At 46.5% G+C, this 11,266-nt stretch overlaps 1 long non-coding RNA gene and 2 other non-coding genes across 3 annotated transcripts in view; all 3 read right to left on the bottom strand.

Moving 5' to 3' along the window:
- Positions 1–1,099: 1,099 nt before the first annotated feature.
- Positions 1,100–11,266, bottom strand: part of LOC117940284 — a 20,506-nt gene continuing 10,339 nt past the window's right edge. The window contains exons 2-3 of the long non-coding RNA XR_004655734.1: positions 10,059–10,064; positions 1,100–1,178 (exon numbers count right to left, since the gene is read on the bottom strand). This is a non-coding gene — a long non-coding RNA (uncharacterized LOC117940284). The remainder of the gene's footprint in view (positions 1,179–10,058; positions 10,065–11,266) is intronic.
- LOC117940287 lies at positions 7,292–7,407 on the bottom strand. The gene has a single exon (XR_004655736.1). It is a non-coding gene; the product is annotated as a U5 spliceosomal RNA (small nuclear RNA).
- LOC117940285 lies at positions 7,792–7,982 on the bottom strand. Its single transcript, XR_004655735.1, has one exon. It is a non-coding gene; the product is annotated as a U2 spliceosomal RNA (small nuclear RNA).

The raw sequence follows: 11,266 nt of genomic DNA, 5'->3' as shown, positions 1-11,266 counted from the left end.
TATTGTTCAAATTATTTTCACCAGCCTCCCCCACAAAAGGAAATGCAATTGATTGAGATCAGACCAATCAGTGATAATATAGATGAATAGTTGTAATCCTACTATAAATAGTTAACTAATGTGTTGGGAATGGCTCACATATTTGATAAAAGTCACTCACTCATCATGGTAACATTGTTAGATAACACTGCTCTGCTATATGCTACCCTGTCACAATGCTACACAAACACCATAAGACGTCTGGTTTTTAAGAATAATTAGAAAGGTTACCGCAGAGATGCCGCACTCGGAGCATTTGTTTGGCAAGCTGCATCTTTCGTGTCTGGTCGTTCTTGTGATGTACTCTGAAAAAACAGCAACATTGCAGTCTATATACACACCGTTTTCACGAGATTGACTAGATATCATATGAAATTATAACGTTTCCAGTTCTGGTGTTGAAGCTAACGGGATGATATAGCTAGCTAGCTAGCTGAGTAACGTTACAGCTTAGCTAGCAACCAAACTATCAGGATTCTACTACGCTGCAGTTAGCTGTCTTGCTGAAATACAGTAAAGATTAACCTGACAAAGTGGACAAACATGCATCGTGAACTATAGATGTAGATACATGACAACACAGGTGATTTATTATAATGGAACAGTTAGGAAAATGAAACGTTAGCCCCTCTGCCATTACAGTTGATCAACACACATTCAGCCTATGCTAGCTACAGGATACGTTAGCATTGCTAATGTTACTGTTAGCGACGAAATTATACTTACAGCTTGTGGTTGGGATGACCATACAGTCGGAACAGCAACAGCAGCGTAGCAAATCCAGCTTTAAATTGTCCAAAGTTTTGAAAACTTTCTTTGGGGAAAAAGTTCACAGGGATCTCCTTATAAACATCTGCCATGCCCGTTGAGTGTTTGCTTCCTTGGGAAGACTATGAGAAGTGTCTCCATTCTCTCACAGCCTGGAACTCTGCATTAATGACCCTGGTTCATTGTCAATATCCTGGAAAATATTCCAAACTTGGTAAATCCCGTCAAAGTAGCCTACACGAGCAGCGTTCTCAGTTGGACATCTAAATGACCCAACGCTAGCTCCATTAGGAACTGGTCTCAGGTCAGTGACCTGTATGTTAATGTTGGGGCGTGACCGTTCTCCTAATACAGCCATGGGCGTGACAAAGCTAGAGGTTTTGAGATCCTGACGTCATCTTTTAGCTTTGTTGACATTTGCCCGTTTTCAGCGGCAGTTTCAAAATTTAAGATTTTCAGAGGAAATGGATGTCGATGGGATTTTGAGCTTCTATGTATGTCCTATTTACCCACTGAATTGTCGTTATTCACATATGACAAGGTAAAATCGGTTTTGCATTCTATCACCCCTTTAAATGTCCAAGAAAAGCTACATTAGAAATCTTGTTCAGGCTGATAAAGCCATATGTTTACTCTTTTTCAGGGTACTCTAAAAAGGAATCCTTCTGTTGTGCCAAGTTTAGTCCAACTCTGGGTGAGAAAACACTATTGCTTTAAAAAACAAAAAGTTGTATTCTCTATACAGTTTCCTTATCAGCTCTGCGTCCAGCAAAGAAGTCACAGCGCCGTATGCTAATGAAAAAGCTTACAGCACCAGGTATCCCAGGCAGTCTCCCATCCAAGTACTAAATCAGATGAGAACGGGCGCATTCAGGGTGGTGTGGCCGTAACAAGTCCACAGGGTGAAACCCAGCTATTTCTAGAGGTAAAAACCCGAAGGTTCTCTAAACTGTTGAATAAACTGCTTGGGGTTGAGGAATACTGAACTACATGTAATCACACTAATAGTTCATGTATACATTTATCTGTAGCTTGCTAGTAGTTCAACTACCTTCACCTTGGAATCAAGGAGTTAACTAGCTTTTTGCCCTTTTTTGCACTATGGTTAACACTTCTGAATTTTCAAGAGTTCTTTGATTTGTTTTGTTCCACGTTGATTCATTTATGTAGCCTGTTGCTACACTTATAAATACTTTCATGTATTTCAATGTTTCTAATTTTCATTACAGTAATTAATTCTCAATTTTCTTACCTCTGTCTTTACTTGGAGTTGGGTGACTTGTCGTCTTCCATAACATATTAATTATTAAGTATGTGGTCAAACTGCAAGTATTTTGAACTCCTACTCCTAATGTTGAACACTGTGAGATTGTTTATTTTAATTCTACATAAGAAATGTGCTTCAAATAAAAAAGTTACGTCCTCTATACAGTTTCCTTGTCAGCCCTGCGTCCAGCAAAGAAGTCACAGCGCCTTATGCTAATGATAAAGCTTAGAGCACCAGGTATTCCCAGGCGGTCTGCCATCCAAGTACTAAGCTGGCCCAACCCTGCGTGGCTTCCGAGATCAGACGGCTAAAATGTGACAGCATGGCAATATTGCAGGAGCTTTTCGGCCTTTTGGCTAAGACTGGGATGGCCTCCTATGTCTGAACGAAACTTTTGCCTGCTTGTTGCCTAGTTTTGTAGCACCAGATTTTCAGATGATATTCTAACCATTCCTAGTGAACAAATTTCATCTTGTTTGTAGTTGAAACACTTTCACCCAGGAATTCATTGGTCCGGAGGACTGCTTACTACTCTGCTGGATTACATCAACCAGACCAAACAAGAAAGGTAAGTGTGTTTTAGTATTTATTAAGAAGGCTTCATTTTCTTATTTTAGATCAGTGTTTTACTTTATTTTAGTTTCCTTGTTTAGTCTTTTTTTAGGGGTTTTAGCTTCTTTTCATCCCTTTTATAGTGAGTGTCCTCCTTCATGTCGGCCAGCCATGCCGGCATGCAGAGGCACCACAGTGTCCGATTTACTTTTAAGGATCTTTTAATTCACCCCAGAAGACGTAAACTGTATCTTGACTTCACCTTTTAATAAAGGTTTTGATATAAGCTTTTGTTCAGCTGCCTTATTGAGAGAATTCTAGATACGTTTTGGAAAATGCAAAACCCCAGTTTTCTGCATTTAATGTTGAGAAACTGACTGATAATGCAGCTAAAACTGTAATTGTCAGAATGTTCAATGAAACTGTGAATGCAGATGACATTTGTTTATGGCTGGGCAGATTTTGCACTGTGAAAGGCTAGGCTACCAAGGTGAGAGATGAGGATGGCATCTGGAATTGCGCTTGGAGGGTCCCCATCCAACAACTGCAGGACCCCTAAGGCTTCCAGGGCCTGAAACATCTGCCATCCATGATAGTTCTGGGAAACAACAGGGGCTACATCCACTACCAGGGCCAGCACAAACTCTGCCGCAAGTGTGAGAATGGGCACCTGGCAGAAGTGTGCCAGCAGATTATTTGTGGCAAATGCAGAGAAATTGGGCATACTTTCATGGAATGCACCAATGGCAGGAAGTGCAATCTTTATGGAGAAACAACCCACCTCTTCAGAGATTGCCCCAAGTCGTTTGCCAACAAATTAAATACAGCAGCAAAAAGAACGGAAAAGGAACAAAATGGTGGACAAGATGAATCAGTTAGAGAGCTAATTGAAGAGTCTGGGCTGGAGAATTCAAATCTCCCGCCAAATCCTGTCACTGGAGGAGAAGGATCAGGGGAGGCGGGAGAAGGGGAGGGGCCTGCAATTGCCCCACCAGTGGTGAACAGGGAGGAAGTGGTGGAAATGCAGGCAGAAGGCGGAGCTAGCCCAGAGGCTGGCTCAGAACAGGAAACTGACCAGTCAAAGGGTGATAGTGAGGATGTCCCCCTCCCCAATGCCCAGCAAAACTAACTGCCATAACTTAAAAACTAGCTGATGGGTTTCAATTTGTTGACAACTTTCAAGACCCAAGCCCATTTTTATGGACCATGGACGGCGACTGAGACGACAGGACTCCCCCTGACTGTGACCTGACCGACCAAAAAATACTTGGGATCAAGTTTGATAGGAAGGGGGAGGGGAAAACAAATTGGGCAGACACAGTAGGGAAAGTCGGGCAGAGACTAGGGTACTGGACACTTAGAGGACTAGCTTTAGAAGGAAAGGTTTTAATCATTAAAGCAGTGATTTTACCTTTGCTTTTACTCATCAGTTCTGTTTTTATCCCGCCTAGGAGAACGACTTTAGACCTGGAACGAGCCATCTTTTATTTCTTGTTGGGCTCCAAGTGGGAAAAACTGAGACGAAGCGTGATGAAGAAGTCGAAGGAAGAAGGAGGAAAAGGAGTGCCAGACCTGTACTTGTTTTTAGGCAGCAGATACACCGGCCTGCACATCTTAACTGCCACTGCCCCATCCAGAAACCCCAAGACCGCAGCAATGACACGGTTCTGGATGGGGTCATACCTCAGGAAACTCAAGATTTTACCCACAGACCTCAAAGTACCAGTGTCTTTTAACCTGCCACCAGCTTACGCTTTTATCCAGTCATTTCTAAGGCATTTTAACCTTGAGCAGGAGGAGTTGCAGGTTTTAACTACTCACCACTCTCTCATTTCTGTTGTGCAGGAGCGGGAACCAGTGAGTCCTGTGCGCGGACTTGCATTGGGCGAGCCCTCAACAGTTTGGCGCAACGTGAACCATCCCGCTCTTCCAAACAGACTCCGGGACCTGTCATGGATGGTGGTCCATGAGATCCTCCCGGTCAGGTCCGTGATGCACTCCGGGGCATGTCGGCGCACTCAACTTTCCCCCGACCAGGTTGTGGCGCGCCTGAGTCGGTAAGGCACCTGCTCTGGGAGTGCAGCGTGGCCGTAGAACAGTGGGCAACGGCCGGCTCCTTGCAATTCCCGTACTTGCCAGCAAGGGAGGTCCTTACACCACAGCTGTTGCTGTATGGGGTGAGCCAAGGAAAACAGATTCCAGCACGAACATTTACCAAACAGTGGCTCACCCTAGCCGCCATCAAAGACGCCATATGGACCTCCAGAAACTTGCTGGTAAGGAAGCACATGCAGATCCCCCCGTGGCTGTGATCCGGATGGCCGCAGCGACGGTCCAAACGGCCGGAGCTGCAGGCGGCGGGCCTAGGACGCTGCCACAAAGAAGAATCGCCTCTGTGTCCATTCGGACGAAGGAGCCGGAGCCACACAGTAAAAGTTCAAAGCAGCGGCGGCCTGACCCTCCGGTTGAGGTCGGTGGGAAGGAGCTACAGGGCGAGGGTCTCCTCTGAGCACCTCGACAGGATCCCGAGAGACCAAATCTGTTTGGGGGAGCGGAATGAGTTCCACTTTAGTAGGGACTCACCCCACTCCTGCACAACAGCGGACTGTTCATTTACCTTTTTATCCATAACATATGCACTCCCTGCTGAGGACATTTTAACATGGACACTCATTTACATTGAAAACTTTTTATACCTTTAAATCTATGACAATGTTATCTGTAATGCATTTTTAAAACAATTGTTTTAGACATTTTATGGATTGTTTATTGTAGAATGCATCTCTTGGAACGGTTGTTTTAGATGTCTTATGGATTATTTATTGACTTTTTTAATTTGGTGAATTAGGAGTTAAGATTTGGTGCTTGTCTGGTGAATTGGAGGGGAAGGCTCTGGGCCCCTCCACAGATGAACTGTCTGAGTCAGTCCCAGCTGTTCCCCTCTTTTCCGAGACTCCAGGAGACTCAGAAGACAATTCGGAAATCAGTCTCTTGCCTGGCTGGGCATTGGGGAGGGGGGCATCCTCACTATCACCCTCTGACTGGTCAGTTTCCTGGTCTGAGCCAGCCACTGGGCTAGCTCCTCCTTCTGCCTGCATTGCCACCACTTCCCTTCCTGTTCACCTCTGGTGGGGCAATTGCAAGCCCCTCCCCTTCTCCCGCCTCCCCTGATCCTTCTCCTCCAGTCACAGGATTTGGTGCGACATTTGAATTATCCGGCCCAAACAGCTCTCCAAACAATTCATCTTGTCCGCCATTTTATTCCTTTTCCGTTCTTTTTGCTACTGTCTTTAATTTGTTGGCAAATGACTTTGGGCAATCTCTGAAGAGGTGGTTTGTTTCTCCACAAAGATTGCACTTCCTGCCATTGGTGCATTCCATAAAGGTATGCCCAATTTCTCTACATTTCCCACAAATAATCTGATGGCACGCTTCTGCCAGGTGCCCATTCTCACCACACTTGCGGCAGAGTTTGTGCTGGCCCTGGTAGTGGATGTAGCCCCTGTTGTTTACCAGAACTATCATGGATGGCAGATGTTTCAGGCCTTGGAAGCCTTGGGGATCCTGCCATTGTTGGATGGAGACCCTCCAAGCACAATTCCAAATGCCATCCTCATCTCTAACCTTGGTAGCCTGGCCTTTCACAGTGCAAAATCTGCCCAGCCATAAACAAATGTCATCTGCATTTACGGTTTCATTGAACATTCTGACAATTACAGTTTTAGCTGCATTGTCAGTCAGTTTCTCAACATTAAATGCAGTAAACTGGGGTTTTGCATTTTCGAAACGTGTCCAAAACTCTCTCAGCACAGCAGCGGAACAAAAGCTTATATCAAAACCTTTATTAAAAGGCAAAGTCAAGAAACAGTTTATGTCTTCTGGGTTGAATTTCAAGATTTTCTAGACTAACCTCCTGGAGAAGTCCTGCCTTGATATCACAAGGGGTTCATTATCGTTAAAAGTAAATCGGACACTGTGGTGCTTCCGCATGCCGGCATGGTTGGCCGACATGGTGGAGGCACCACACTATAAAATGGATAAAAGAAGCTAAAACACCTAAAACAGTCTAAAAAAACAACAAGGAAGCTAAAAGTAAGGTAAAACACTGATCTAAAATAACAAAATAAAGCTTGCCTAATAAATACTAAAACACACTTACCTTTCTTGTTTGGTCTGGTCGATGTTGTAATCCCACAGAGTAGTAAGCAATCCTGTGGACCAATGAATTCCTCAGTGAAACTATTTCAACTACAAACGAGAGGAAATTTGTTCACTAGGAAAGGTTAGAATATCCTCCAAAAATCTGGTGCTACAAAACTAGGCCACAAGCAGGCAAAAGTTTCATCCAGACATAGGAGGCGATCGCAGTCTTAGCCAAAAGGCAGAGAAGCGATGACCACCACTTCTTTGCTGTCCGATGCAACCTGCCTGGACGGTTCTCAGTTGTCACGGTCCAGTACCTTTAAAAGGACACAACAGCTGCTGCTTAGCACCCCCGTCCAAGCGCTTCATGATGAAGCACAAAAGTTTTAATTATAGATTGGCAAATTTGGCTTTCCCAACTGGTCAAGCTCCGGCAGTATTGCCACGCTGTCACATTTTAGCCGCGTGTAAAGATCTGAGTTTTCTTTTGGAGAGCACATTTGTTTTTCACAAGTATAAAAGGCTTAGCCAAACAGCAAAGCCCAACAAAAATAATTTCAACTCATAGGTGTTCCTCTCCACGGAAGTTTTTAGTAAAAGGCAAAAGACTTGTGCGTTATGAAGAGAAACCAGAGTAAGTGCAGCCCGATCCCGAGAGCAGCCTAAAAGACTAGTCTTCCCAGTCCCTACCCTCGCGGTAAGCCTCACTTGGTGTGCCGTTCTCCAAATCCGAGGCCTCACCTATTCCCACATTGTCACAGGGCCAATATTTTGACCTTGCGTTTTTTTCTGCCAATGAGTAGGGCATATCCCGCTACACCTTTGTATGGCTTTATCCCGTCAAGTATTATCGGTACGTTTTGTTTCCAGAAACCCAACGAGGTTTCCCAGATCATTCAGTTTTTGCAACAACTTCCGGCCGTAAAATCTGCCAGCCACTGCGAGGCGTGTCTCTTCAGGTCCATCATATTGATCAACGGGCAGGTCCACGTGAATTTGTTTTTCATTTTCCACAAGACGAATATGGGTGCACCGTTCCCGGCAATGCTGCAATACCGGGTGGATGCGTGGAGTGAATGGAGCAAGCCCCTTTTTCAACTCCCATTGCTAAAAATCCATTTAATATGTTGTCCCCTGATAGAGGACATATCAGATATAAAACTGATAAGAACAGATTTTTTTTTTTATTAAAGTTTATTAACAATCAAAACATAACACAATATTCAACACAACATATAATAACAATTAATAATACAATGCACAACCTACCCTCAACTCCACACAACCTACACCATACCATACCAAAAAAAAACAAAAAAAACCAGACACAAAAACTGCATGATTTTACCATTTCCACCCTAACCCTCCTTTCCACCTCTCCAAGGCAGCATGCGTCCCCCACTTCTCAATGTCCCTTTTGATTCTGCTCTTCAAATCAAACTCAGCCCGCCTTGTCACCCCCACCACCCCATCATCCCTGTTCTTCCTAACCAGGTCTTGCCTAGCCCACCACAAGCCCCTCTTTACAATACTAACAATCAACCATGGAAGGAAATTTGCACTCCCCAAACCCACCCCACGGTCCACCATTTCCCATGTCAGCCGAAGCCCAGAAACCAATTGCTCCCACATCACCCCAGCCCTGCCCCAAACCTTACCAGCAAACGGACAGCCCCACATGACATGTCTGACTGTCTCCACCTCTGTGCACCCCAACCTAGGACAGACCGGAGACCTCGCCAAACCCTGCCTGTACATTATATCACGCACCAGCAGGCACCTCTCGGCTGGATACCCCTCCAAATCGGAGATGGGGTACCAACCACAGGTGGCGCAATCACTCTCTGACTTATTTCTCCGTAGAGAACCCTGTGATCCAGCCTGAATGCTGGATCTGAAACCTCAGGATGAGCCCTCAACCACCTGGTCGCATGGTGGTAGTGCCATGGCAACTGCTCAACCCGGGGTGCCAGATTGCTCCAAACCATCAGACCTCTAGTCTGATAAGCGAAATACAGCCTCAGGAAGTAACCTGACGGTTGCACCACCGGAGCAGACAACTCCTGAGTCAAAAATGACACAAACATGCAATCCAGTTTCAGCGGGAGGTGTGGCACACCTCTCCCCCCAGCGTCTACACCAGCCATCATACGTGCCCTCGCCACATACTCAAAACTCCCACCCCAAAGGAAACGGAAAACAAGCCGCATGAGTGGCCTCCTCATACCAACCGGCAGCGGGTAGATGTACGCCAAAAACAACAGAGAAGGCAATACATCCACCTTCAGAACAAGTACCTTCCCCACAAAAGTCAGGCACCGTCCCTTCCAGAGTGCGAGCTTCCTCTGGACAACCAGCAATCGCCCAGACCAATTGGCCGTCGCACTTTGAGCCCTGTCAAAACTGACCCCAAGCACCTTCAAAGGTCCCGTGCAGAGCGTCGGCCCTCCTGGCACAATCATCTGTCCCACCCAATGACCAAAAAGCAGACTTAGCACAATTCAGTGTCGTCCCTGCCACCTGACCATATCCCTGCATAATTTCCAGGGATCTAATCAGGCAAGCCTCACTTTCCAACAGCCGAGTGGTATCATCTGCATACCGAGACAGCTTCACCCTAAGTCCCCCGCTGCCTGGTACCAAAAACCCTTTCACACCTGGATCAGCCCGAATGACTGCTGCAAGGGGTTCCATGTAGAGAATGTAGAGCAGAGGTGAGAGAGGACAACCCTGCCTCACCCCAGAAAACACCCGGAACACATCCCCAAGATGACCGTTAACAGATACTGTACTCCCCACCCCTTTGTACAATATGCCCAGCCACCTTAGAAAACCCTGACCAAAACCCAACCTCTCTAACACCCTGAACATAAAGCCCCATTGCACCCTGTCAAAAGCTTGCACCTGGTCAAGCGCAACCACCATAAGTGGCACCCGCCTGTCCTCAGCCCGAGCACCAGCATCCCGGATGAGCTGAAGATTCCATCTCAAAGAGCGCCCCGCAACCCCACATGTCTGGTCCACATGGACCACATGAGGAAGCGCCAACCCCAGTCGGTTTGCCAGTACCTTAGCCAGGAGTTTATAATCGACACACAACATTGTAAGTGGTCTCCAATTCCCCAGATCGGTGCGATCCCCCTTCTTATACAGAAGGGAAATCACCCCCGTGGCCAGCGACCCATCACACCAGTTCGAAACATTTCAGCCAACACCTCCAAAACAACCGACCAAGTAAATCCCAAAACTTGAGATAAAACTCCACCTGAAGTCCATCAATACCCGGCACCTTCCGCTTGTTCATGCCCCTCAGAGCCGTTGGGTCAGTGCATCCAAAAAGACCTCACCCCCCTCCACCTCTATCTCCCGTTCCTAAAAATGCGTGCGGAAATAGCCAGTGGCCGCTAGCACCATTTCAACATCACCGTCTACAACCCTGCCCTGCTCGTCCCTCACCCCAATAACCACCTTCTTCGCCCTGTCAGCCCTTATAGAGGAAAAGAACGCTGCAGAACATGTCTCAGCACCCTCAAAGTAAGCACTACTAGCATGCAGTAAGTATGCTCGTGCCCTACCCTCGTAAATCACCCTCAATCGCTCCTTTAAGGACTCACAAACCCCCTGATTCACAATGCCACCACAGTTTCCCCTGGCATACTCAAGCTCGAGAAGGTACTGCAGGCAAAGCAGCTCCCTCCTCGCCACCCACACCTTTCTTCTACAATAACGGATACAAAACCCCTTCACGCGCTCCTTGACTAACTCCCACCACTCAATCACCCCAGAGCACATAGGTCTGAGACCTAACAGACCACTAAAAAACACCCGAAAAAAACGTACAAAAACTGCCTCCTCCAAAATACTGATATTAAGACGCCCGTACCCAGGGCCAAAAACTGGCATTACCTAGTGTACCTCATACAGAAGCCCAACATGATCTGAGAAAAACACAGCGAGCTGTCAATCCGGCACCAAACCATAGGACCCCGCAAAAAACACATAACCTAAAACCTTCTGTATTCCCCGGGAGTTCCGCCACGTGGGCCCCTCCAACCGCGGACTTATCACCCTTGCCCCATCAACCAAACCATGTGTGGCCAGTAGGTTGGAAAGAAAAACACTGCTGGGATCACCCCCATTACCCAACTCTAGATTGAAATCTCCACCCAAAATCACCTGCCTATCAGTAACAAGATGTGGCGCCAACAACCCAAAACTATCCTGCCTGTCAGCTGGAGTCTGAGGTCCATACACCACAACCACCCTCATCTTGGCAGTCCCCCAAGAGATATCCACCCCCAGAATTCTCCCCTGAACAATAACAAAAGAAGACTCCACCCTTATCTCCTTAACCCCAAACAAAATCCCCACCCCAGTAGAGTGTACACTCCACGCCGAATAACCCTTCGTCCACTCCCCTGAAAACTTCCTAACATCACCCTGATCCCGCAAATGTACCTCCTGTAAAAAACAAATGGCCACCCGAAAAGACCCCAC

Source organism: Etheostoma cragini, unplaced genomic scaffold (assembly GCF_013103735.1).
Source record: "Etheostoma cragini isolate CJK2018 unplaced genomic scaffold, CSU_Ecrag_1.0 ScbMSFa_2112, whole genome shotgun sequence".
Lineage (NCBI taxonomy): Eukaryota > Metazoa > Chordata > Actinopteri > Perciformes > Percidae > Etheostoma > Etheostoma cragini.
Note: the sequence above shows the minus strand (reverse complement) of the source record. Positions and strands in the feature narration are given on the sequence as shown.